Consider the following 27,589-nt stretch of genomic DNA (forward strand, 5'->3'; position numbering starts at 1 on the left):
GTTTTTACAGAATGGTCCCTTGTAAATATATACAGAAAGGGCAGGAGAGTAACTGGAGATTGTACACCACTGTTTTATTTCCTGGGAGCCTATTAAAGGCAGTTTCCAGCTTGTCCATCCATCTCTTTGTCAATTTGCCTCCTGTGTCCATCCACTTGTGCATTTATTTAGTGGTAATATTAGCTACTGTATCATCGCCTTGGATTGTAACATTGTGTTTCAGAATAAAGCCAGAGATGCAAAGTGCGCTGAACCCATTATAAAAAAATAAAAGGGCTTTCCTTGATGGCATTTAGCTCAATAAACACAGTTTGTCAGAGATGTCTTTATCTCCTTACATTTAAGCGATTAAATGTTGGTAAAAATAGCTTCAGAAATAAAACATGAAGAGAGCTTCTGGCAAAGCCCTGTCCGGTTTAATTCATACATTAAATATTTGCTAGTAGGGTCAAAAGCTGAATGCTTAGATATTTTGCCCTTTGAATGAACCTCGCTAAAATAAAGGCGAGGAAATCAGTTCTGCAGAAGCTGTCTCCAGAACACTAGGATCAATTTAAACATCAAAGGATGGATAGATCATACAGACGGACAGCCATATTATTCTGCACAATTAATACTGAGAGAGGTGTTTCTTGAATTCTGAATCATGTGCAGGGAAGATAATATTAAAATTTCAGAGTTTTAATTATGTAAAAGACAGTCCTTGATCCTTAGCTTCTGAAAAACAGAACAGTTTATTTTGCATTAATGAATGTAGAAAACATCCCCCCAGTCTAAATCTCTGCATTGATGCAATCTTTTTACAGTCAAATTAGCATTTATATTTCTAAAGGTAATTTTTAGACAACACAATAAATAAATGATATACTGGTAACCTCCAGATGGATAGAGCGGTTCTCATGCAACATTTACAATGCAAATTGACAGAAGATTACATAATAGCCAGCACTCTGCTGCTTTTGGGCAGCGGTGAAAAGGGAGGGATATACAGCGCGCTGGATCCGATGCTGTGCTTCACACCCTTGAAAACTCCTCCGTGTCCTGGCAGGAATGACTCAGTTGGTAAGAGGTTAGCTACAGAGCACAGAAAGTTTGCATAGAGGGCAGGGTCTCCCCTGACTTTAGGTTTACTAGGAATATCTGTGTTTTGGCCCACTAGGTTCAAAAGGTAGTAGATGGTTTCAGGTGTAGAGTTAAATTCTGGGAAGGATTCTCCAAATTGGCTCTCTCATATTTTGAAGTTGAGTTCCTTGATACTGAGGTCCTGAGAAGAAGGGAGAGAGCAACAGGCAGTTGCTATAAGCAACTTGAGCTAAAATTTGCTTTAATTCTGCTTTTAAGTCTACGCATCTCTGCAGAGACTCAGAGTCGCACTTGTACTTCAGGTTTCAATGGCAGATTTTCCTCTGGTTTAATAATCTCTGTGTGTGCCTTACTTTAATAACATACTAACCAGGATTTCAGGATTGAGGTGAATGATTTTTGTAGTTCAGAAGTATCACTTTGATGTCAAGATTTTTTGATAGCTACTGAAACTACGCTTCTAACTTCAACTTTCACTGGGTACCTAAATAAATGACCTTATTTTCAGAGTGATTTCAAGCAGTCTCTGAGAGCTCCTGTGCTCTGAGACCGTACTGCCTATTAAGTAAGTAAACTTAGATATAAGTCTGTTGAAAATCTTAAGCATGACTATTTTCTTATTGTGTGTCTCCAAAATTAGTTGTTGTTCCTTTTTTTTAAATAGAGGACTGGTTTGCTTATCATATTGATTTCACCAAACCATTTGGTTTTGGATGGAAAATGATATTAAGGATGAATTAAAATAAATAAAACAAGACCTAAGGTCCTGGTCTTTGTCCACTGACATAAAGGAGAATTCTGTCATTTATTTCTATTGGATCCACCAGAGAAATTCTATATGATGATGAAATACGTGGTATTTGCTCAGTTTGAGTCCTGTGGTAGTCACTGGAATGACTTGACTTCAGGAGCAGAGCATTGCCTTCTCGCATGTAATTAACATTACAGTGCTGTAGGTTCTACATATGAAAATCGAGGCTATTGTAACTTGTGGTTTCCTTGCCAACCATATCTCAGCTCTTGCACTTCTGCAGTTGTCTCTGTGATGCTTTGTGCAGTATTAATACCACTCCCCTAATATTAGAGCTGACTGGATCTGCAAAAGCTAGCTGTTATTCTTTTGATTTGAAGTATATTAACATGAAAATAAAAATAAAATTTAAGATGTTTCGCTTCCCCAGTAATTCTCTTCTAGAAACATTCTAGTAAACAGACTTGACATTGGGAATGTTTCAAGAAACTATTTTTGGCAAACGTTCATAGCTAATGAATTTGCATTCATAAATGTAGGCCTTTATATCAGAATCTTGATTAAAACATAAAAATTGACTGTTCTGCCAAACTGTAGGTCATATAGCTTGAATTTCTTGTTTTGAATACTTCACACTTGCAGCAAACTGCTTGCCAACAAATTATAGACTAAGATTTATTCCCAGGATGTGCTTTCTGGCAAAGTTCAAATAATGAATGTATGTTTGTGTCTGCGGACAGGGAGGAAGTTAGTTTCACTAGCGGTGTTGTTCACTGAACATTATCTGGGTGGCCATAGAGAAAACTTTCTTGAAATCCTCTTTGATCTGTCCCCAGAAGATCTGGTTGGATGAGCAGCTGTGGGCAGGGTTCACTGGTTCTCAGCAAATTTTTGCATGTTCCAGGCAGCGCTCTGAATTATAGGTGTCTGTTCACAGTGCTAATAATAGCTACAAATAGTGTCAGAGTGAATATGCCTAAGGTCTCCAGAAGAGCTTCGTCCTGCTCTGACCTGTTTGAGATCATTGTTTGCATTGCTTGATCCCATGTGGTTTTGATCTAATACATAGATCAGAAGGAGATAAATACTGTTTTTTCTTGGTCAGGGTTATTTTGCAGGTGGAGGATCTCTCTAATCCAATTTGATCCATTTCTCCATGGTCCCTAGAGCTGACATAGGATGCAAATGTGAAGGCATATCTAGGAATGACTGGAGTACGGCAGTCATCCTTCCTCAGCAGCATGGCACTACCTCAGCAGGATAGCCCAATTACACCCTTAAAGCTTGAGGAAAGAGAGCAGGATTTGGCACTACCCACCCTCTTAATATTGCCTCCACTGCTGTGGAAGCTACTATGTTTTATTTAGAAGTCTCTGTCCTCCTGTAGACATAAGGTAATCAGGCCAGAATTGCAATAGCTGTAATTAGGTGGGTTTGGTACTTTCAGTGGAACAATGCTGATTGTTCCACTGCTTGACTAGCCACAGGCTAGTACTCCGCCTGGGATCCTGCTCCGTGACTTCTGCCTGGCTAATACATCCTCTAAGTTCCTGTTCTCATGGTCTTCATATTTAATATTTACAGCCAGGTAAACTGCAGAATCTGAGGTGTGTTTTGATGCGTTGTCCGTAGTTGCAATATTGGCATTCTGTTCTGTTTTCCATGCCAGATCTAAGATCCTGTCTGTTCTCCTGATGCCTTCACAATCCAGACTCGATAAGATAGGGATTTTGGCAGGTTTTTAAAGCCGGATTAATTCCTGGCTTGCAGTGCAGCACTGAACTGAGTAGGGGCAAAAGAGAGGATAGTGCATTGCTCTGTGAGTACAGGGACAAGCGGGGAGAGGTTGGAACACCTTAGGCCAGTCCTGCTGCCAAAGGCAATGTATTGTCAAACTACGGCCTAATTTTCTTACCTAGTGCGTATGTAAAGAGGGATTGGCATCAGGAACAGGCCATTAAGCAATTGAAACTCTAATAGAAAAACATAACCTTATCACAGTTTTTTTTTAAAAAACCCTCAGAAAATAGCTCAAATATAAGGTTAATTGGAGCCAGAAATGTCAAACTAATGTAGCAATTTACCCTGGGAGACTGCCCTGGCCTTTGAGTATAGCAATAGTACAGACTACTGAGTAGGGTAGTGAAGAAATATAATAGGATTTTATGTAGTCCCCTGTCATATTAAACGTTCTTTGCAATTAATTTCTTGTTGCAATGTTATTTTCACTGACCTATTTTTTTTTGACCTCCTACAATCTTTAAGCTACCAAAGTAGGGCATACGGGAATTCACATTTCTTAAAAAAAATCTTAACTTAAACCACTATCAATATACATTTTGAAGTGTAGACTGATATTAACTCAGAGTGGTGTAAAAATGCCATTGGCTCATTCTAGAATAGCCTTTAGTCTACTAGTAGTACTGATCCATTCAGGAATGTACAGCTTTTGAACAGCTCGTTCAGAAACAGGTGGGAGTTGTCCTGGACTGAGAGCTTGAGGATGTCGGCCCTGTGGATGAAACACATGATAGGTGTTCAGATTGCTGGCTGTTTCTTCCACCATTAACTGGACATCAGACTAAGATACCTTGATAATTTGATCTGGTCTGATTAATCCTAAACTACTAGATGCAAAATATCAATACTAAAATCCAAAAGTTATGGAGTGGCCTGGCGTGTTGGTAAATTCCAACTGTTCTCTAAATCCCTTTCTACCATAGCTACATAATCCATTTTCATTTTTAGTCAGACATCAGTGAAGTGTGACTTGCTCTATGTATTTTTCTACAACTACCAGAATTTACTACAGAAGCTGCTGTATTTCTCTGGAGGCCTAATGTTTCCTGAAAGCATCTCTTTATCCAAAGGTGTGAGTTGGTGAGGTAGGCAAATCCCAAAATAGATCACTCCGGGGGAGTATGAAACCCCCATCACAGAGAGAGATAGACGTCTGCTAGAAAAGGTGCAGGGGGATTTGGGAGGGAAGAGGAACTACATGATCTCTGAAAATCCCTTTCACTCCTGTTTTTCTGTCATTCTAAAAGATGGAAAGAGCCACACCAGGTTAAGATACTTCGTGTGCAGATCTGCTGTCAAGGTGACCAGCTTAAAGAAGAGAGAACAACAGAGACAACAAAACTTTCCGATCTTAAATCAGAACTCTTAACATAAGCCCAAGTGTTTTCCAAGCAAGTGTCCTTAATGTTTTTCCCTGTGGTAGCAAGAATTTTTTTTTTGAGTGGAGCTTGAACCAAATATCATTGAATCAAAGAAGCCAGCATTAATCAAAGCACATCAAAGAGGTTCCTCATCAGTTGCCTGGAGCAACGGAATCTGCAATGTATCATCTTTCTTATGCTAAGCTGGAGGAATTCAGAGAAGAGAATTTTGTCTATTTGCTCTCAAATGAACACAGAAAGAATATTTTCAAGGCTTCTTTAACAGTTCAGTGAATTGGTCCATTTAGCCATCATAATTTCTGAGTCGCAGACTTAGATTTTCTGGGAATGTTTTTCAAATGAAAATCAATCAAATCAACATTTAAGACTAAATGCACAGAGGATTTTCCTCTCTTGACAAAGTTACACAAGTGCCTCCTGCTCTTATATTGTCCCTTTTTGTTTCCCCTCTGTTTAGAGGGTTAAAATGATACCCTTTTACCCATCATTGCCTCACTGCAGATGCAGTTCATTCTTAGCTGTTAGTACTTCAAAGGAACAGGCACCTCAGCTGGATAAACCAACTTGCTTCCCTAGTCAGGTAAAAAGCCCTGCCCTCAGATCAATATTTGCTAATGTTTACAGTTATCATTCTTCCTCAGTGCAGAAATTAGGGGTGCTTATATTTACTACCTATTTCCAGAAGATCCTTTTGTTACCTAAAAGTTATGAACAATCAGTAAGCATGTGATTATTCAGCCACAGAAGGACTTGAATTTTGGATCTGAGCTGAATTGATTCTTACACTTGCACACTCCTCACACTTCTTACACTTGCACACTTACAAAATGATCAGCAGCAAACCTCTTTGCCCAGCGTGGGGAGTTTCCGGACAGCATTGAGAGATACTGAGACATTTCTTATTGGTTGCATTTGCCAGAAATAAAATCCAGCAACACATGAGTGTTGTGATCAGCCTGCAGTTATGTTGGGGTTGGAGCTACCTTTTTATGGTTTTGTAGGTCACATGTTGTGCACCTCCTTACTAACGAGTCCCAGAGCATTTTGCAGAATGTATACCAATAGACTCAGTTCACCTACCCCAGCTCAGGGGATGCAACGTGTTGGCAATTCAGCATGAGCAACACTTCACTCCAGTTGTTAAAAGAGGAAGTGAAGAATATAAGTTCTCCAATTGAAACTGCAGGGGGAATTTTAGTGAGGCAGAATGTAATTACCCAAATTGGAGTATGGCCAGGACCCTGGAGTTAATAATACCCTCTGCTCTTGCAAAAAGTGCCATAGGATCTTTAATGACCACTAGTGGTCAGTGGGCTTCACATCATCTCTCAAAGGCAGATATTAATCACATCAGAAGTGTAGATATTTCAGTATTTCATAGAACACAAATACTGCTGGATGGCCACTGGCTGCAGCCTTCAGGTTCAGAAGGGAGTTAAAAGAAATGGCCAGGGAGGAGACATTAGTATTAATGAAAGTGAGCCCATTAAGGGCAAATGACATGCAATTGGTAAAAAGCGGCTGAGATGTACGTTGTGATGCCAGTAATGTAATATTTGGGTACACCAAATCACCAGTCATCTTAAGTGACCACTTAGTTTGGAGGAATGGAATAGAAAGGGTTAACAGCATCCCTAGTATAACAAGGTCAACTCCTGTGGAAATCTGTATTGTGAAATTTACTCTGATTTCTGTAATAGTGGAAGCTATGTGCAAATGAGTTGGGAAATGGGTGTAAGTGGCAAGATTACATTGTGTTAATTAGCCTGGCATTGACGAACTGTGCAAGCCGGGGAACTTCCACAGCAGGAAAGAGAGCACATCACAGAGAATCCCTTTCGTCACAACTGATTTGTGCCATGGGACTTCAATTAAAAACCAGACCAAGCCACTTTTAATCGCTTTAATGAGAAATCAGTTTTTTTAAAAAAATCTTTATTAAACTATCTGTCTACTTTTCCACGGTGCAGCCCATCACGATGGTAGATGAGGTGTTAATTATCTGTCTTGGCTGCTTTTCTGAGCAGAGGATTTATTATTCCATACTGCACCTGGCACCATAGTCTCTGGTGTTGTTTGGTATCCATGGGCATTACTATACAACCAAATGTAATGAAGAGTAGGCCAATGAACCTCTATGTCTATTGTTAAAATGTAGAAAGACTTGCACAGTTCTCCCCATTAGTATGTCCCAGTACATTGGTACTTACACCGTAACAGTATTATCTCAGGGAGTATAAGTCTGCTACAGGATATTGCCACTTTAACCACCTGAACTGCCTTTAGTTCCAGCTTCAACTCAGTGTCAAAAATATTACCCCTGTTTAAGATTAATTTGTGACAAAATGTCATATTAATACAGCTATATTTCCCAGGGGATAAATATGGCCTTTTGAAGAGCAGCCATGGCAGAGTGCTATATAGGACTATAGAGAATTATCAACAGGCTTTTGCTTTAGCAAATGTCATGCTATCAGAAGAATGGTGCACTTTGCAGGTGAGTATAGTGTAAGGACTGTTTTATTATAAGAGTGAGGCTATGATATTTTCTTCCTATTAATCCATATCTCATCCCTAATTATATTAGCACCTCTAGGTGACACCTGATTAAGAATCTGAGGAGGAAACTGTCAGTTACCTATAAATCCATCATCATTGTATCATGTTTATTTTGGGCATCTTAGCTATTTCAGGAGGCTGATGCTTATCTTGAGGTTTGCACATCACCAGTAGCATTACTTCTGATTTACACCAATGGGTGTGCAATCACAGTTGATGCCGTGAAGTTGACTTTTAAGGGGCTAAATCCAGCACCAGTTGTAAGCAACTGTAATTCCAGCGAAACCAATAACAGCTGCACCTGCATGTGCTAAGGCTGACTTTAGAAGCGTTTATCAGGTATTCTGTTTGTACCGAAGTAGAATAAACTTTGTATTTCATTGCACCTTCGGTACCTGTAGTATGCCTTAGATATGTCTGAGCTATTGAAACCAAACTTCTTAACAGCCCTCAGATGTAAACAACGTGAAGATGAAAAAAAGTCCTAAAAGTAATCTCTTGCCTCACAGCATTCCACCAAGATGACTCAGAAAATGACAAGGGAACCAAACTGCAAATTAGGCTCTAGTGTTTGTTGAAGACATTTGCCACCAGTAAAAATGAGTTATTGAAACAGTAAAGCTGAGGACTTCAGAGAAGCTTTGATTGACAACGATAATTACAGCTATTCTTGTTCCTTATCCCTATAAGAAATACAGTGCAGAGTAGGTGTAATAAATGTTTAAAAATGTTATTCTAAATCTTAGCAGAAGTAGATGTAGGCTCAAAGAGTTTAAGTGTCTTCTGTACTTGATGTCTGTGCATTTTTATGTGTTAACAGTTGCGGTAGTTACCAGGCGGGTGTGCAAATGAACTTTTTATGACTAGTCAGCTGATTCAAACTGATTGTTTGCATATGCCATAGCCAGGGTTGCAAATGAGGATTTTTTCTTTTGCTGGACTTCTGTTTGTGCATTGCATGTTTTCCAGACAAGCCTGTTTGAATAAAGACTCGCTTGTACCAGTAGGGTTCAGTTCAGTGGAAGAGTTTGGGTTGGGTAGCCAAGCTAGCCTGTGTATTAGCAAGGTCAAAGTGGAAGATGTGCAGGCCAGGTGCCGTTCCTGGGACACTCGCATCTGACCTCTGCCTTCTGTCTCTGAAGGAGACACAGCTAATGATTGTTTGAGTCACATCCAGACAGTGCCAGTGTGGTCAAATGCTTTCTTCTGTACCTGAGGACAGCCTGATGCTCAGAGCATGAGCTTCCACAATATTCATCACAGGAAGAGAGGAGATAGCTTTTTTCTTTATTTTTTAACGAGTTAGGGCATTTCCTTCTGCTGAAAGTCGCCCAGAAACCTGACCAAGCTGGAGCATGCTGCCTTCTATACGTACATGCAGCTTGGTGCCTCAGATTGCGAACCACTGCAAAGGCAACACAGCCTGGAAGGGAAGGTTAAAACTAGGAGCTCTTCTTTTTGTTTCACCAGCCTTAAGCACTTTTGACATGTGTGTGCTACCAAACATTAGCCTGTTCTAGACAGTGCCTTAGTATAGGGATGGGCACAAAAGGGTCAGGAATACCTGAGTCTCACATGCTCTTTCTTATGAGTTTGTAAAGTGTAAAACACTACGGAGGACTGACATATAAATATATAAACTACAAATATTTTGTGGCCAGAAGCATTTCCTTTCATCTCCCTAACTTGATGTCTGTCTCCTATTACTTCTCCTGCTATTGCAATTATGCTTGTTACCAAGGACCCTGCATCCCTCCCAACCCTCTCACGTAGTGAAGGAAGGCTTGCAGCTGTGTGCTGCTAGCAAGCAGCTCCAATTGCTCCACCAGATGTTTCTACTGTGAGAAGGTCACTTTCCCTTTTCCCTCTCCTAGCCTGAGATCTGGATTCATTTTATGACACTAGGCAAAATGTGGAAGAAAGCAGGTTGTAGCTAAGCCTTCTACCAAAGCCACAGCAGAGCAAAGAAAGGGACAGTAGACCATTGGTTGGTTTTAATGAACATGTTAGATCATGTTGCTGGTAGTTATTAGCAGTGTTCAAATTCACAAGGAAATAAAAAATAAGTCAGTCAATCCGCAAGTGCTGAGAAAGAGTTAAATTAATGGGGGAAAAGAAAAAAAAATTCCTTAATGCTGGGGAAAGATTATGCTGGCTTACTTATCAGGTTCATGCTGAGCCCAGTCATAATTGGAATGTACCCTTTGTAAAGTTTATTGGGTCCTGGGGCAGCTTGTTACTGAACCGGTCAATTAATCTATTTTTTTTTTAATGAGTTAGGGGATTTCCTTTTGCAGAAAATCACCAGGAAACCTGACCAAATGCCCACAGCTTGGGGAAAGCATGGCCTTAACATATAGAAAACCCTTCCTCCACAATTAGGAGAGGAAATAGACACCTCCCCTTATGGACAACATATTTGACCAATCCAGGAACAAAATAGATGGGATTTTACCATTGACTTGCAGGTTGTCGAGGGAGGATCACCATGAAACAAGATTACTTGAATGCAGCTTGGTGTTGAAGGAAATAAAACTGTTGAGTCTCCCTGCTGAGAGACAAATGATTTCCATTTAAAAACCTGTTTGTTCCATGCTGTAACTCCCAATGTAGCAATAATTAATGATATCAGAAGGTTACGAAAGACATTCTGTTGTGCTTGCTCTGTTCTAGGCATGAAATTGGATTAACATGAAGATAAACTCAGACTTTGAATCTATTGAGGAAATCAGTAATTATGTCAAAATTCACAAATATTAGTCTCTGTTGAAATGTGTCATGATACTGTTCATCTATCAGCAAAACTTCCTTCCTTGTCAGAATTCTGTCGAAGGGTTAATTTCTTAAAATACTTGGATTTCCAATAATGGAATATTATGAAGATGCAGCTTATTGAATAAGCAAAAACAATCTCACCTCTGGAATCATGGTTATTTCTGTTTCAGTGGCATCCAGCCAGTCCTCCCTCATGATGAAGAATCAATCTGCAAGGTATTGATTAACCCTTAGGCTCTGCCTTGGAGAGGAGACCACCCATGAAAACAGCTGACATGCAAAAACCCACAAGGTATGACAGTGCATACTTATTAAACGTGTACCTGTGTTGCAAACGAGCACATAGAAACACTATTGGCTTTAGAGACAAGCATTTGGGACAGTTAGATAGGCTCTGAAATTAAGTTAGGTAGAAGTCCAGTGGGTGATTGGAAGTGGAAGGGACTCCGTATTTTATCCTCTTTTCAAATACTTCATGACGCCTTGATTTTATTGTAGCTAGTTTCAATCTAGCAGCAGTAATAGTTACAGAGATGAAACATTTGTGTGAATTTCTGTGTGCAGTGATACAGCCTGCATTGAAGCCTTCTCAGCTGTGGCTTTGCTGCCACTGGTACTTGTGAGATGGAAGCTAGGTTGGGTATGCCCACATAAGTTGCAGCCATACCTTCCCATTGCAATTTAGATATACCCTGAGGGGATGTGTTAGGTTTGAGTGCCCATTTAATTAAGTTGCCTGGTAGTACAATTGTATTAGAAATAGGAAAAATAACCTTTAATGATAGGTTCTCTTCTCAGTGGAAATGGAGGTAGTGGGCACCTGTATATATCTATTAAGAATAGTCCTGAATACCATCTACCATGAATCCTGCAATTAAAACCCCTTGAGGTTTAAAAATGTTTCTGTTCTAGAGTTACAGTAATTTCATTCTTGCTTCTTTCATTTAAAACTGCATATACCTTATATGCAACCTTATAGAAAAAGGGGTTTTCAAATCAGGAAGACTGCTAGGAGGCTGAGAAAGCCGTTTCTGTAGTCAGGCATCTCCTGAAAGGTTGACAAGTCTCTTAGCAAAATGTTAGTTTGCTTTTGTGCAAGATGCTGGCAAAAAGAGGTGATGTTTACAGCATGGAGTCTATATCATGTGAGAAAGGCAAGTTTTCCAGGTGCTGAATTTTAGGAAAACCTAAGGTGAATGTAGCTTCAGTATTTTGCTGAGCAGGTCTCAAAGCTGATGAGGTACTACTATTCCAGAAATCTGAAATTTAGTGCCCTTAGGTAGGAAAAATTTTATAATAAGGAAATGTTTTTACAAATAATAGCCATTTTTTGATGTGTTCTCATTAATTAAAACCAAAAAAGCTTTTAATGTATGTCCTGGCCATGTCTAGCAAAAACCTCTGGTTAAAAGGAGTATACAGCCTCCATAGGTGTTTCTTATGAACAGGAAGTAGTTTCTCAACACTTCAAATTTCCTTATTCTGCTTTACTGCACGTAAAACTGATTCACTCTGGAATTGAGGAACAACTGATTACTCTTTAAAACAACATTTCACTTACTGGACAACTGTTATCAAATCTCCTGCTTCTTTTCTAGACTCCTCCTCCTATTTTCTAGACTAAATGAGCTCTCATCTTAGTAAACCAGAAGTAGGGTATGAAGGCACATAGTGGTTGTGGATGTATTCATATCACCCATATAGAGGCAGGCAGCTCCCATTCAGCAGGACTGTTATTTGCATCTTGTTGATGCAAATCCCATGTGCAGAATGTAGCTCTTCTATTTCCAGACCCGAGGTGATAAACCAACACAACTCTGTGCTGTGCCATGTGGCCTTATGGGTAGGTTAGGTATTTTTGCACTGTGCTCCATGTAGACATGTCTTGAGTGTCTTGGCCAAGATCACACAGGTAGTTTGTGACTGGAAGGAAAATCAAGCCACAGACTTAACCTCTGGTGGTAATCACTAGACATTCCTTACTTTTGCTGACTTTAGTGAGAGATAGAAAGTCTTTGTGCATGGGAATATATTAGGTCTCTAATGTCCATAAAATATCTGAACTGGTTTATATAAAAGGGTTTCTGTGAAAACCAAGTCAAACATGAAGAGATTATTTCATTATTTTTCATTTTGTTATGTATTCTCTTTACTCAATTTCTTTTTCATTTTTTCCTATGCTCCTGACTTTTCTTTATCATAGGCCACTTGTATGGGCTCAGCCATAAAACCATCTCTCTGTGAAAGAAACATCCTTCTATTTATTGCGTCTATTTTTTATGGTGACTTCTACTTTGAATTTACTTAACAATACTCTGCTTCTTTCCTTTCACTACATTGTAACTGTTCCTTCCTGTGTCATTTGGAACTGGCCAAAGTTGGCAGATCTCAAATTTCTTTTTCCTCTTTGAAATGTGCAGATTCTTTCTCCTTCAGTGATAATGGGCATTGTGTTTCCTTAGAAATATTTTTGGGGGCCTATTATTTCTCAGCCACTTCAGTTGGCAAACTGAAGGCTTGGAAACAAATTAGCTTGGATGGCAGCCCAAGCTGTCAAAATGAGCCTTCCATTCATTACTGAATCATCCACCTCCTGCATTTAGATCTTCAGTCCCACTTTTCCAGTAAGCTTCTCAGTTGAGTTCTTGGATTATTATTTCTTTCTGTCACTTTTGAACTCGCTACTGCAGTCTACTTAACTTAAAACCACACAGCAAAGCTACTTCTCCATTTTCTGGAAGTAATGAATGAACTAATAATGGTAGTATAGGGGGTATAGCTGGGCACCATTTTTGTAGAAGACATTACAATTATATTTGCCTCACGTATTATTTCTCTTTGAGTTACCTGAGGCTCAGGCCTTGATCACTTTGTCAGGCAAGAAATTCCAGGTAGAAAAACTAGCTCCTATATATGTTACATTAAAATCATATTATTAGTCTTGCTGTGAAAAGTTCTGGGAATGAGGTAGGAAGGTCTTATGTCCCTTACATATTTATGTCCTTTAAGTATTTTCCCCTGCTTCTTTTTGGTTTTTTTTGCTTTCCCTCCATCTTTGTTAAGATTCCAATACTACCTCAAAATAATGTTGAACCGTGTCAGGGGAGTTGCTGAGGAGAATAGTACACAGGCAAAGTCATATCCCTGGCACACTTTCTGTAAGGTAGACAAGAAGAGCTGGTGTAAAGCTTGCTGTGCCTTATTCCAACAGACTGAGAGGGCAACTTTTAGTTACTATTTAGGGTATCTATAGAATCTGTTTCTGACAAGAAATCCTACTGGAAGACCGTGATGAGGCCTTCAGAGTCTTACTGAAAATCTCATGCAAAACCTATTAAATTAGCCTCAATACTACTGTGAAATTCTAAGTAGAACTCTAGGAGACAGAAGGGAGAAGCAGCAAATTTGCTGGCCAAAAACCACATTCTCAGCATTTACAGCAATAATACTAGAGACCATGCAGAAATTTCCACTGAATATCCAGCTGTTGGGATGAGGTGTACAGGGAGGAACAAGCCTCAAACCTTGTAAAGCCTTAGAAGATAAAGTTACAAAAAATATATATGTACAGCAGAAAGTGAGCATTAGTCCTCCATCGCTGGGGTTGAGGCTGCTCCAGAAAAGGTTTGAGATTTCTCCATGTGCAAAGGTCACAGCTTTTGTTTTCACTTATTTCTGGAAATATGCATATCCCTCCTGTCTGAATATAGAACAGCACTATTTACAGCTTGGACAATAAAAGCCTTGGTTGAAGGTTATAAGGATTTCATGTAACTGGAGAAATGTAGAGAGAGCTGGGGAGAATTAATATTTAGGCTGTGTAACAGATAATCTAAAGAAGGTACCTATTATCTTGGCCACCGTACTATCTTGTTTTGCTGTCAGGCAACCTTCTGATGCTTTGGAACTTTATTCAGGTACTTGCTGCTGTTGCTAAGCCAAGGTTGGGCCAATAACCCTGGCAATAACTAAATTCTGCTTTCGCTAAGGTTGTCAACAGGGAAATGAGGGATAAGCTGGAAAACATCTTTTAAGTTGTTTGATTCACAGCTCAGTTGTAAATAACTGCTTCTGTGCACAAAAGATCAGCATGATAATGGCATAGGAGGAACTGAACAATAGACAAGGTTTATTAAACCTTGATTTCAAATAACAGAACTCCTGATATATAGTAAAAGCAGATCGTGAAGAAAGCGTTTTTTCAATTATGCATAGCATATGCATCTTCACCAAGAAAGTAGCTCTATCCATGTATAGGGACAGCACTCTTGAACTAAGAGATGAAACTATGAGGCTGTCCAAGGACATCCACAATGCTTTTCTCATCAGTAGCCCTAGAGATGTTCATAGGTGTTGCCTGAAGGATGTACACCATCAAGGCAACAATAGCTACATGTTCATCTGCTTCTGCAATCAGGTAAAACCAAATACATTAACCATCAAACTGATGGGGAGAAGAAAAGCACATCAGGGCACACATAGGCTTTCTGGGATGTACTGTGTATGCTGGGGTCCCTGCTACTCTGCAGACCACCAGACATATTGCCTGATACGCAGCAACATGGTGTTAGCCTCCAATGCATGAGCAAATGCTGCCAAGGCAATGTACACTCTTGATAATATCAAAGGAGTAGCTGAATCCTACCCATCTCTCTCCTTGCTAGGATAAGCAGCCAACAGCTCCTCCTTTCATTACTCTGACATTTTCTAAGATGCCCACACAGAGATGGATGCTCACACAACCGTGAGTTAGCAGGGAAAATTTGATTGCTCTTGCACTTCATGTGATGAAACTTTCTTTTTTTAAACAACTTCACTGGAATTATGACACAATTATAATACTGGAAACTGGAAAAATTATAGGGTTGTTCTTCTAAGCAAGGTAAGTCTTATTTCCCTTTTAGGTATGCAAGAATGTTGTCTCCCAAATTAAATACGCATTTAGCATAAATACACTGTGGTGATTATTGCAATTCAGGGACTAATGATTTCCTTTTTCTCTGGCTTTCCTGCTATGCAGTTGGTTGTGTTTCCACACTTATGGTGGTGAATTAACTCCCTGTGGATAATATTGCTTCACTTGCGGCAGATGTCAAGACTCTTAATCAGAATTTAAGTAGCCTCAATTACATTTACCTTAATTCACTTTGGAAGTGAAGTAAGTTAAATTGAATTAGGGCTACTTTAATTCTGAATAAGTATGTCCACACAGATATTCAATGCATTTCAGCTAATCAGTTCTAGAAATTAATTCAGATTCTCTTTGCGAGTGCTGTCCAAAGTACAGATATAGAGTTTGTGGATACCGGAGTCTGGGCATAGACAGTGCCAGGTAGGAAAGCAGAGGGTGAAAACATTTGGGCGTAAAGAGCTGAGTCTCGGCCCACAAAGATCCTTGACCTGAACTTAAGACATTGTGCCTTGCTGGAGTAGGCTGGCCAGGAAGCAGGAGAGAAGTAGAGACTGAAGAAGAGTGCAGGTCCATAGCAAACAAGAAATATATTTGGCCCCTATAGATAAAAGTCTGGGAGGTTTTTTGTAGCTTCTTAGAATGAAATCTATTCAGATAGGAGCTGTCTCCTGTCTGCGTTTGCAAAGCAGTTGGCTCTATGGGCTGTGACTGTTATTAAGATGGTTGAAACAAAGCACACTAAGACAGACATGCTGAATGAAAACACAACTTCATCTATTGCTTTATAATGTTATCAACAGTGACCAATAGCAGAGATTCTGAGTAGGATAGGAATATGGCAGTAATTCTCTGGTGCATTCCCCCGGCTTCAATTAGCAGGTGCTTAGGCTTTCCTGAGCCAGAAATGGAGTTTTGGGGCTATTATTTAATTGCTCATGGTGGATTTTTTCTGTGCATTGCTGAGCACTTTCCCAAAGCAGAAGTATTTACTATTGCTTCTATGATTTGTGTCATTTCTGTTATCTGTTTGTTTACTGAATGCATCATTATCACCATTCCTTCAGCGCTGGGCTTAACTCCACGGGTACCTTGGTCTGCATGACCATTTCCTGTATCTGGATTAGGCTCTCAAACTGTCATAAATCACCATCAGCAAGCAGTGGGTTTAGCTAACTTATATTTGTCTTGCAACCTGCATATAAATTAGTTACCAGTGTTCAGCTTTAGAAAGTCTCTCTATTTTTTAGCCCCCTGTTGTACAGTAGGCCCTGAACAAACTCATGATCAGAAAATGGCTTTATTCTGAAGAACTTACAGCATAGACAGACAAAAGAGAAATGACCTGCCTACAACTGGAGACCAAAGAGGAAAATACAATGGTAGGAATGATTAGATTAAGGAGTAGACAACAGAACAGAAAATGGCTTATGCAACTGTGCAAACTTATGATCCACCCACATCTTGAACAAGCATACAGTCCTGATCAGCCTCTCTTAAAAAGGGTATGGTAGAAAAAGAGAATCTACAGAGGAGGGCAACAAGGATGAATAGAGTTATAGAATGACTGACATAGAAGAAGAGATTAAGTAAAATAGGTCAGTTCAGCTTGGAAGAGCAGTATGTAGTAGAGGTGTGTGTAAAGTCGTAAATGGCATGGGGAAGGCAAATTGGAAAAGACTCTCCCTTGTTATAACTCAAGACTAGAGGGGCAATGAAGGGAATTTTCAGGCAGCTACTTTAGAGTACAAGAAACAGAAGTACTTTTTCACACAATGCATAATTCAGTTGTGGAACTTATTGCTGACAGATATAGATTCAAGAAGCAATTAGACAAATTCATGGAAAATAGGTCCAGCAGGGGCTATTAAACACGCTGATGCAGATGCAACCTCTGGCTCAGGAAATCCCTAAATGGCATATTGCCAGAAGCTGGAAGGTGGAAGAAGCATCACTCTACGCCTGACATGCTTTTCTGTTCTTTCTCTGAGTAACCACTTTGGGCCATTACATAGTGTGTGTCTCAGGCCTAGGTAGAATATTGTGATTCTTTTGCTTTTATTTATCCTTTCTCAGGCATTACTTCTATGGCATGCATTATTTCATTTAATTCTCTTTCTTTACAGAGCCATGCTATCTTTTGGGCATTTGACAATAGATGAATTATATAGCACAAAGGATAAAATATGAGCCTGCTCTCACGACAGTACAGTAGTGCACAAGCCACCATAATTAACCCTGTGGCAGAACACACAGGCTCCCCAGCCCAAGCTCTGCCCAAATGGCCGAAAGGAAAAGATTAGCATTTCAGCACTTCTAGAAAGTTAAGCAATCAAGGGCCTGGCAAAAAAAGGGAGGAAATGAATTCCAAACTACCCACCAGTAGACCTTCATCCTTTTAAACCACTCTCAGATTAACAGTCACCGATGAGTAAAAACTGATGAGTAAACAAAAGTGCTGCATTTCTAGGCAGGACTCTGCATCTCACAATTTCCAGGTACAGGAGCCCATAGAGTACACTAATCCAGCTGTAGAGATACTGGAGAGATTGACTTTTTGTTATAATGTCCTCGAGCAGCAGAGAACACCAGGGAACTGGCCTCTGCACAACTGTGTGATCGGAACAAGCAGCACCACTAAGAAATGGTTCATGTTGCACCAAGCTCGTAGATTCTCTTTGATTTTAAGTCTAACCTTTCAGTGTGAGTTTGCTGCTGCAAGTAAAATCAAAAAGCCTTTGTGAAAGTATCTTAAGAAGACGGTGGCATGATTGTGTAAGTTCTCATTTGGCTCCCAGACAGTCCAAGCTTGGCTAGGTTCTTATACATTCCAGAAGATCGTTAAAAGGTGATTCCAGGCATATTGTGCTTTCTGATCATTTTCCACAAAGCAAGTAAAACATTGTTTCTGCACTCCCAGAATGTTTGTCTCTAAAACTGTCTAAATGAATCTCGTATTTTCCTTTTCTTAACCCAAATTGGATAGATTTGGAGTCATGCTGTGATAATCCCCAAGTACAACAAATATAATGAATTTATAGAGATGTGTCATTGTTGTAGCAAGTACCTCACAGTTGAGAGGCCATGGGCAAACAGACCTCAGGACATGTAGAAAACCGTGAAAAATACCTCCAGTCTCAGCATTCGTAGTGCCACGCAACATGTGAGCCAGCCTGCTTTCACTGCTACTGGCTCATCCTGAGGCTTACCTGGCTCCTGCCCAAAGGGATGCTCTTTCTGTTCAAGGAGGCATGTGTATTGCTCATCTTGATGGTCTGGAGCTGTCTGTATGTGGCTCATTTTTGCAAAGACCCAGTTGGTATGGCAGCCAATCAAGAGGTTAACACAGTGTCCTTGAAATATTCTCCTGGGCAGCACTGTGCCTGCACTTCAGCCTATCCTTTTGGAGTTTCATGAACATTAATGTGTCAAATGCCCTGTCTGTCAAACTGTCAGTGTGCTTTTCCCCTCCATCAAGCCAATCTACAAAACTAATTTGGATCAAGAAAAGAAAAGTCTCCAAACATTGCAGAACTAAAGAACTTAGAGTCAGAGAGAGATGAAGCTCTTCCAGAGAGTGGATGGCATAAATAAACATGATTTCAGGCTGTTGCTCTTCTTTTTCTTTTTTTTTCTTTTTTTTTTTTTTTTTTAGAAAAAAGTACCCTCCTTTTTAAAAGCTTTGTTTCTTTTGCTTATTGTTTATTCTTTCATTAAAAAAAGCTACCCCCTTTCCCATCACAGCCTCCTAAAGGGAAAAACCACAAGTGCTCAGTTGGCTCTGCAGAATGAAAACAGTTGATGCCCAGGGCCTGCTCTAAGTGTGGGAGAATAGAAAAACTATATCCAGGATAAATATAAATGAGAGACCTGCCGCATAAATGAGTCTGTTCCTCAGGGAGACTGTACCCACCACACTACATCTGTGCCTGTATATACTGGCCTGCATTTACCACTGAATGCTATTAGCATTTGAATTTTTATCATTTAAAAGCTGTTACTCTTTCCTTTGAGTTCTGTGGCTATGTCTACATAGCACTAAGGAATAAATGAAAAGCTTCTCTGTAACTACATAAGTGCCTAAATAAATCAATAGCTATTGATTCAAATGAATGTTAGTTATGAACCAGTTATGATGTGAACTAGGGAGAAAAAGAGAAGGCCTCAGAGACATAGGTCTGTTCCCTCAGGAGGTGGCCAAGGGTACTTAGTTTTCTGTCCTGCTTACCCTCCCCTTTAGCTTCTTTCTTAGAACTAAATTCCTTTGAAGAGCTGAGATTTTATTAGTTTAATAAAGAAGATGCTAGAGCCTTTATCAGGCTTCTAGAACATTACTAATAATTTACTATTTTTCAGCTGATCTTCCAATTTTTCGGGTTATAAAATAGTGATAGAGCAAGAGTAAGTGGCTTTCTGGAGATCACACAGTGAGTTAGCAGCAGAACTGTAAAAAGAACCCAGACGCATCAGTTCTGGGGTCTGAACACCACATACTGTTTCCTCCATGCAATATGTTGATCTGAGGTGTTTTTGAGGTATAATACCTAGCAGTAACCAGGTAGTCTTAATGTGGCAATTTACAGGACACTGAGCTCCATAAGAATAATCTGTAATGTGTTCAGCCCAGTTTAAATGAATTCACCTACTGTACTGTTTATGCAAGTGAGTGCATGTTGTCCTGTGTGAACCCGGTCAGATTCTGAAGGGAGATGCCTAGAAGTAGAAGTAGGATTGAACAAAAAGATAGAGTTTCTTTCACAATGTTGGGGGAAAAAGTAACAGATGTGTGTGATACATGCACAGGAATGAAGGTGCTTCTCAGATTATTTACTGAGGCCAAAAAGACACTGTCTTTCTTGTCTGGGATGAAGGTGCTTGGGAAAGGAGACATTTAGGAAAAAGAACAAGCCCCCTTGGTTCTCATGCACACAGTGGCGCACTGGAAAGATGAGACAGGGATCATATTGTGAGACAGTGGTGACTCAGAGAAGGCTACCTGCATAAGAGTAATCAGTTTTGAGGCTCTGTTCTCAAAAGTTCAGCAGGATTGCACACTGCAATATTTATTATTATTTACTAGGCGCCTATCCATCAACTGATGCTTCGGATGCCTCTTGCAATTAGAATATAAAACAAATTGGGTTGCTGTTCTCAGTAAAAAGATTTTTAATCTGTTTCTTACAGAGCAACTATGTGACACCAAAGTCATTCTAAGGTTAAGTGGGAGGGAGATCCTGGGAGCTGAGGTTGCAGCAGAAGCCTATGTACAAACAGTATCTTTCTGCAAGTATTACCAGTTTAAGGGTTATGTCTGTGGTTATTAAGGCAGAATAGCATGAAAAGAGTTAGAAGACAGGAAAGATATCTCAGATCCTGCCCATTAAATGCCTGAGACGTGAGAACCAACTTTTTAAACTCTACTTTTATGAACATCAAGTCTATGACAGGTCAGTGTTTAGTCTATTATCTTATCAGCTAGTGGCTACATATTCATTGGAGAGGGAAGAGCTGTCCATTATATGTATTTTGTACTTTTATGATGAAAGATAATTTGTGTAAAAGCATCCAGAGCGTAGGCATTTTGGGATGCTTTTAACATATCAAAAGAATCTGTATCTGTCTTTCTCCCCTGGCCAAATTATTCAGTAGGAATACTGATTCTTTTATTTCCTTTCCACTCCCTTTCCACACACTCCGTATCGAATGCTTTTTTATTTTTCATATGGGGGAAGGAACAGAACAGGGAGTGGAGGAGAAGACAGAAAACAAAGAAAGAGAAATAAAGGTCTCTTGGATTTTTTTTAAAAAGCTTGATTCCAATTATTTCCTACATCAAAAAAAATTGAAAAACCTTTTTTCTTCTTTTCATTTTCCCCTAATGTTCCCTCCTACTTACCAGATTGGACAAATTTAAAGGAGCAAAACAAACAATCTTGAAGAAACTCTGACTGCTTTATGAGAAACATTACTTTGCTATTAGGCCTATTTTGAATGAATTAACCTTACTATGTGTCTCCAGTTATCCCATAGAGAGAGTGAGTCTCTAGCTGCCTCATGGGAAGCTTGTTAAGTAGTTAAGCAGGGCGGGTCTTGAGGTTGCAGATCTTGTTTTTCTGGAGAAGTTCTGGTGAAGCCAGAGCAGTTTGGAGAGATGGTGCATTTTCTAAATTGTGCAGGCTGCTGGAGGTAAGGCACAATAAATTATTTGATGGGGAAAAAAATTATTTGACTGGGAAGCTTCCTCCCACCCTTCCTTCTTTTCCATCTATGCAGTGGCCGTACACTGTTGCCATGGAGTTGTAGCACGCCACTCTGCACACTTTTGCAAGCCTCCCCACTTCCAAACCTTTTCAATTCACAGCTTCCCCCCCCCGCCCCACAACCCCCTTTTTTCCTGGACAGGAACTCCTGAATTTAAGCCTTCTGACAGCGGACTCCCTCTCCCTTTCCCTCATGGACTTTAAATTTCATAGACTTTTTTTGAAGGGAGCTGTAGATGCCCAAGGCTCTGAGGACCAGACATTAAAGCCACCACATAAAGGATTCAGAAACATACAGAACATAATGGGCCTGGGCCATAATGTTTAATTAGTCTAAAAATCCTTATTTTAATGATGGAACCACTTCTTATTGCATTTACATTCACATGTTTTACAGAATGTGTACGACATGTATAATGTTGTTTTAAAAGAAACAACTTGCTCCCATCAGCCATAGGAAGGGCTGATGTGTGGCTTAATGTGAGGGAGTTCATAGCTGCGAGTGTCATGTGTGTGTTTGTGTTCAGGGTCTTTTGCTTGTATTGTAAGAAGATGTTTCATGCTTCTATAGCACCTTTCACTTGCAAGGGCTTGCTCTTGATCTGTCAAGATGAGGAGTAACTATTTGATTTAAGTCAGAGGCTTGTGGCAGTATATCCATGGCGAGATCAGTATCTGGCTCAAACTGCTGAGTTTACCCAACGAACTTTAACTGCAGCCTGCAACACTCAGGCAGGCAAAGAGGGGAATAGGGAACCTCCTCTGTCCTGGGACTGTCTCCTCTGGCTCCTTCCCCCTCTCCCTCCCCTTGCCCTTTCCCTCTGTCCTGGGTTCACTGCCACTGTGTTCTTCCTTGGTCTCATCTTCCCACTTGCCTCTCTTTTGAGTTCTGATTTTGCCCATTCCTATTGCTGCACTTCTTCACCTTTGCCTTTGCAACTCGGTCTGCCTAGTCCCTCTTCTCCCCTCAGCTCTCCCAAGTTTATCTCCTCCCAGAGAAAGGCAACAGTGTGGTTCACACTACTCCCTAGTGTTCGCCCCTGCTCTCTCCTGGTGTGCGTACAGCATAGGGTCCCACTTAACCATTCAGCTTGTTTGCCTCTAAACTCCATATTATGCCTCCCCAACCTTTTTCCTTTATATGGTTTTTCCAAAGCTCCTTTTAACTCCCAATAGTTCCTTTTTTGGTGAATTTAATCTCTTTGCCATTGGACTTCTGGGTTGGGGTGAGGTTTTGGATCTGCCTCTCCTGATTGCTACCTTTTTCAAGATTCATCCATCAGCACAATTAAACTACCCCCCGCCCCCCATTGCAATCAGAAGGAAGGGCATTCCTATCATTCATAAATGCTTGCTTTACATGCAAAAGTGCTTGTCTGCATTTTCCCTTCCATAAATAGTGCTGCATTTTTAATGAGCTTCTCCCTGTGTAACATATTGCACAGTCAGATGTTTTAATTTTCTGTCTTTTCAGGTTCTAAAGTAAGTTTTTACTGACTTTTGGTTGGTAATGGCTGATGGGGATGGTTTTCAAAATATGCATGGTCCTCACCATCTGAAGATTGCTTTTTATTCGATTCATGCTGAGTGTGCTGGCCATTTTCTCTCATTTATCCTGGGGAAGCTTGTTTAAATGTTCCTTGCATCCTGTAATTGAATCCACTGTAGGGATTCAAACTTAGAGCATTTTTCTCTGGGCCCGTGGAACTTCCTGGGGGTGGTAATCTGTGTTAATGATGAACTTTGCAGTATGAAGCCTTGTGTGAGAGACTGTCCAAGGAATAAGATGAGAAATACATTGATATGCTCCATTTTAATTCAAGATGTAAATGAGGGTACCATGTATCATAATGATAGCTGTCAGCTTCAGGCTGAAATACTCAGCTTATTGGCTCAGCAGTTTAAACAACAGCATAGGGCAAAGCCTCTGCCGTTGCTTGCTCTGAACTGAAAAATCGGTATGAAGGAAAAAGTGTCTTTTAATCTTTAGATGCTAAAATAGACTTGGCACTGTGAAATCCCAAGGGTGAGATTTTTTTTTTTTTTTTTTTTGGCATTAAACTCTGAATCAGACTTGATCCTATTTTAATTTAAAAAATAAAAAAGTGAAAGCGTTCTTGAAAATATAAGGAATATTTTAAGTTGCTGGGCCAAATTTCCAGCTGACTTTACTCAGCAGACTTTAATAGAACTCATTATATTTCGTGGATGTCAACAAAGCCATACTGGCTTATGCTATTTAAGAATCCAGCCCCATGCCTCTTCCAAATATTTCACTATAAGCACTGTAATATAGGGAGATATTTTAAGATTTGATTTCAAAATAGGGAGCCAGAAAGCTATTGGGTGAAATACAAGAGGAAGGAGTTTTCTGGGAGACCAAGCTATCACTGAAGTCTTGAACATGACCTTGCACAGCCATTACTACACAGCACTGCATATGGCCCTAACATTTTGCCCAGAAGATGTGATGCCTGAGAAGAGCAGCTTGTCATCTGAAGCTGGTGTGAGCACATGGGGCTGGGAAGTAACTAAAGGAAGTAGCAAGGTGTAGCAGTAGTTTTTTTTTGTTTTTTGTTTTTTTGTTTTTTTGTTTTTTTCATGGTGATGATGGTCATTTTAATGTTTCAAAGCGAGGGAGAGCTAAATGTACTCATGGACATATGATGCCAGAATGGATCTGACCTGGTAGACTGCTGTAGCCTGATCAGGGAAGAGGTTTCTGACATATACAAGAAACTCTGGTATGAAATTGGAAGAAAGCCATGAAAAAATTGCCTCCTGGAAGAGCTGAGGAGAGCCACGATGAAAGTGAAAAGAGATGGCAGTGGAGAGGGGAAAAAAGAAGTTGTGCAAGGTGCTCAATGTGAAAACAAAAAGCTTTGATGTGATGAGCACTGGCCAGGAAGCGGAAGGATCTGAGGACAGCAGGGAAGGTAGATGACTCTGGATAAATGGACTGGAGGGGATGAGGGCAGAAGCCCAGAGGGGAGAAAGCTTCAGCGGGAGGAGGCGTGAGATGACTAGGGTTTGGCTGAAAGGCTTCAGCATCATGAACTGGGCAGGCAGATTTAATGGCAGCTTTGACATCTGGGAGAAGAGGGATGAAGAACTTAAAATGCCCCTAAGAATACGAGTCTGTGAGAGGGACATTGCCACTGGCGATATAAAAAGGAAGGAGAAAACGCATTAATCCCCCTCCCCTCCCTTCTCCCAAAGTCTCGCGGTTCAGAGGCTGAAATTTGGAGTGTGCACAAGTGGATGGAGGGAGCAAGCATCGCCTGCCCTGTTAACTCCCTCCGGATCTCATGTGGGTGTTACATGGCTTTTCCTTCGCAGAGGGAAGGGCTCACACCTCCGTCAATTCAGTGTGCCAGCCACAGAGCTTGCTAGAGAGGTGGGAAGCCGGTATTTGAAGGCTAAAGTGAATTACCTCTCCCAGAGCAAAAGGGGACGTCAGGGAAATAATACGGCTCTCCAATTTACTGTGCGCTAGACCTGAGGTGCTGTATCTCACCCGCCGCCCTTGGTCCTGGCTCTGCCCTGGGGCTCTTTGCAGCCTTTCAGTCGCGGCCTTGGTGGGGAAGCTGTGCCAAGGCGCAGCCTTTCCTCCTTTCCTTTCTCTTCACCCCTCCCGGTTAAATCTGCTCCTAGTTTTAAAGCCCTAAATCTGCTGTGGGGTTTGGCTCGCTGAGGAGATCCCTGTCCCCGTGCTGCACAGCATGGTCCTGCGTGGAGCCCCGGAGTGTGCGCGTGGGAAGGCTGCTCTCCGGAGCAGCCTTCGGAGCTCTTTGCTCCCCTTCTGGCACAGCCTTTGATTTCAATTTTCTGGGTACACCACAAACCCCATGTTTTTCTTTGTCTTTTGAAGAGTTTGGCATCTCTTTCTAGGCCACATAGTTTAGGATGGCAGCTGTGAGGAGGAGGCTGCAGTTGGCCTAATGTGACCTAAAACTTCATATGCCTTTTTGGTGCGGATATCCCGGGCCATGACTGTAATGAAGCTACGGGCTCCTCTTCCCTGCTCCTTCCTCAGGTCTGGTGCATTTGCCCTGGCTCTCACGGGCCAATCTGCTCCTCTCCTTTTTCCAAAACGCACCGCAGCATCTGCATCTGGTCCTGTCCAACCTCAGACCGGGCTCTAATTTTCAGTACGTACCGCTCGCGCCGCCTTTGTCAGGCTGAGCCTTTTCAGCTGAAAAGTAGGATGCCCACAGTTCCTCGGTGCTTTTGAAAATCTTGGCCAGATGGCTCTATAAATGCGAGGAAATAAAATGATAAATGTCAGTATGGTGAAAATGTGACTGTCCGGGGATATTAAAAGGCTGGCATTTCACAGGGAGTCTCTCTCACTCCTTTTTTCTTTTCTAAGAATGCCCAATTTTTTCAACAAGCCACTTTCAAATATGCAGGCATTGAAAGATCCTGGGTTAAATTTACCCCTTCCACAACTCCCCGGACTTCAATAGAGTTGCACCAACACTTGTCTCATCCTTTGTAGCTGATTAATTTATGTTCATTTTTCTTCTGCGGCGCCAAAGAAAGAATTTAATAGACCCCTATTGTTCCCTGCAGATACCCTCCCTCTGTGCAGGGAAGCATCCAGCTCTTCTGCGAGTTGGCATTGTTGTTCTTTCTCTTTTTGATTTCCTTCGTGTAACAGAAAGAGATTACACTAGGGGAGCTGACTGTGTGTTGGGCTCTCCAGGGAATTCAATACATGCCTGCAATTAACCTGCATTTAACTGGCCATTGGATGTTGCTCTTCCTCCACAATAAACACAGATGGTAGGCAGTTTTGACTGAGTATTTGTATACTGCAGGTTGGCACAGCTCAAGTCAAAATAAATACAATTTCCAGACGGCACAGATCCTTGCCTCTCCTTTTTGCTTTTTTTGACAGAGGAGAGGAAAATCGGAACAGTATCCAAAAAAAGAGCTTCTCATTTGGCCCCTGGAATAAATATTTTGCCTGAGGGCTGAAGTTGACTTCAGATTTCAGCCCCATCAGTCTGTCAGAGAATAAAAGGAGGAAAAAAATTTTAATCAGGATTTAGGAGGGGAAGTAATTCAGTGAGCAGGAAGGTACATTTTGAATTACACTTAATATCAAAAGCTCTCATCTTACTAGTGCTTGGAATGTTGCACAGCTTTATTCCTGTCATGAGCTGCTCAAGTTTGGTGGATTAAAATAAGATTTTGGAGGTTTGTGGACTAAAATATACCTTTATGCATTTCTCATTCTAGAAAGGGGAGTGAATGTCTTCCAACTGGAAGAGCTTTTTATTTTTTAACTTGACTTGTTTGGGGAGGGAAGGTTGTGAGTTGGTATGAGCACCTCATTAGCTATTAATTATTTTGCTCATTCACAAAAACAAGAGGCTTCCTCATATGCCAAAAACACTTTGTCTGTGGGAAAAACTGAGCTCTAGGAAGATTTTTAAAAATAAAATAAAAAAAAAAAGCATGGTTGTTAAGTTTAAAGAAATTGAGCTAAACATATAAAAAATCTGCCACCAGGGTCAAACTGGATGCCATGTGTATTTTTTTTTTCATTAAAGGAGTGCAGATTTTGAGCCCGAGCTATTATTTCCGGTGACTTGAGGCCCTCCGGGGGCAGCAGTGAAATGGAAAAGAGCACGGCAGCCTGCTCTTGGAACTGATGCTCACTGAATCTGAAAGGTCATGTCATGTTTTCTGGCAATTGACTCAATGGGTTTGGATTCTACAACATAAGGTCGGGCCGTTTTCACTCAGCACATGTTTACTGGGGAATGTGCCTTCCAGTTGTTTTCACATTGACCTTATTACCCTGCCACACTGATGAGCCTGGCACAAAAACTGCTTTTTGTATTGCTGTGTGCACCACACTCCTTCTCCCCCTGCACCCCCCCCCCCCCCCAAACACTGTTACTTTGGGCTGCAGATGGAGGATTTCGTGTACGCATTTCCCTCGCTCCTAGCCCTCTGCTTTCCTTGCCCCTGGTGCAGGACAGTTGCACAGAAGCCCATTCGCTGCACACTTTGGAAGGACAAGAGAAGGTGCAGTGGGAGCGACTGGCGCTTGGTC

The 27,589-nt window shown here is 40.8% G+C and overlaps 1 long non-coding RNA gene across 1 annotated transcript in view; it reads left to right on the forward strand.

Moving 5' to 3' along the window:
• LOC135329423 (uncharacterized) overlaps positions 1-27,589 on the forward strand; it is an 85,733-nt gene that overhangs the window by 11,634 nt on the left and 46,510 nt on the right. Inside the window, exon 3 of the long non-coding RNA XR_010390925.1 lies at positions 10,521-10,642. This is a non-coding gene — a long non-coding RNA (uncharacterized LOC135329423). The remainder of the gene's footprint in view (positions 1-10,520; positions 10,643-27,589) is intronic.

This window comes from Dromaius novaehollandiae, chromosome 10, assembly GCF_036370855.1.
Source record: "Dromaius novaehollandiae isolate bDroNov1 chromosome 10, bDroNov1.hap1, whole genome shotgun sequence".
In the NCBI taxonomy this organism is placed as follows: Eukaryota; Metazoa; Chordata; class Aves; order Casuariiformes; family Dromaiidae; genus Dromaius; species Dromaius novaehollandiae.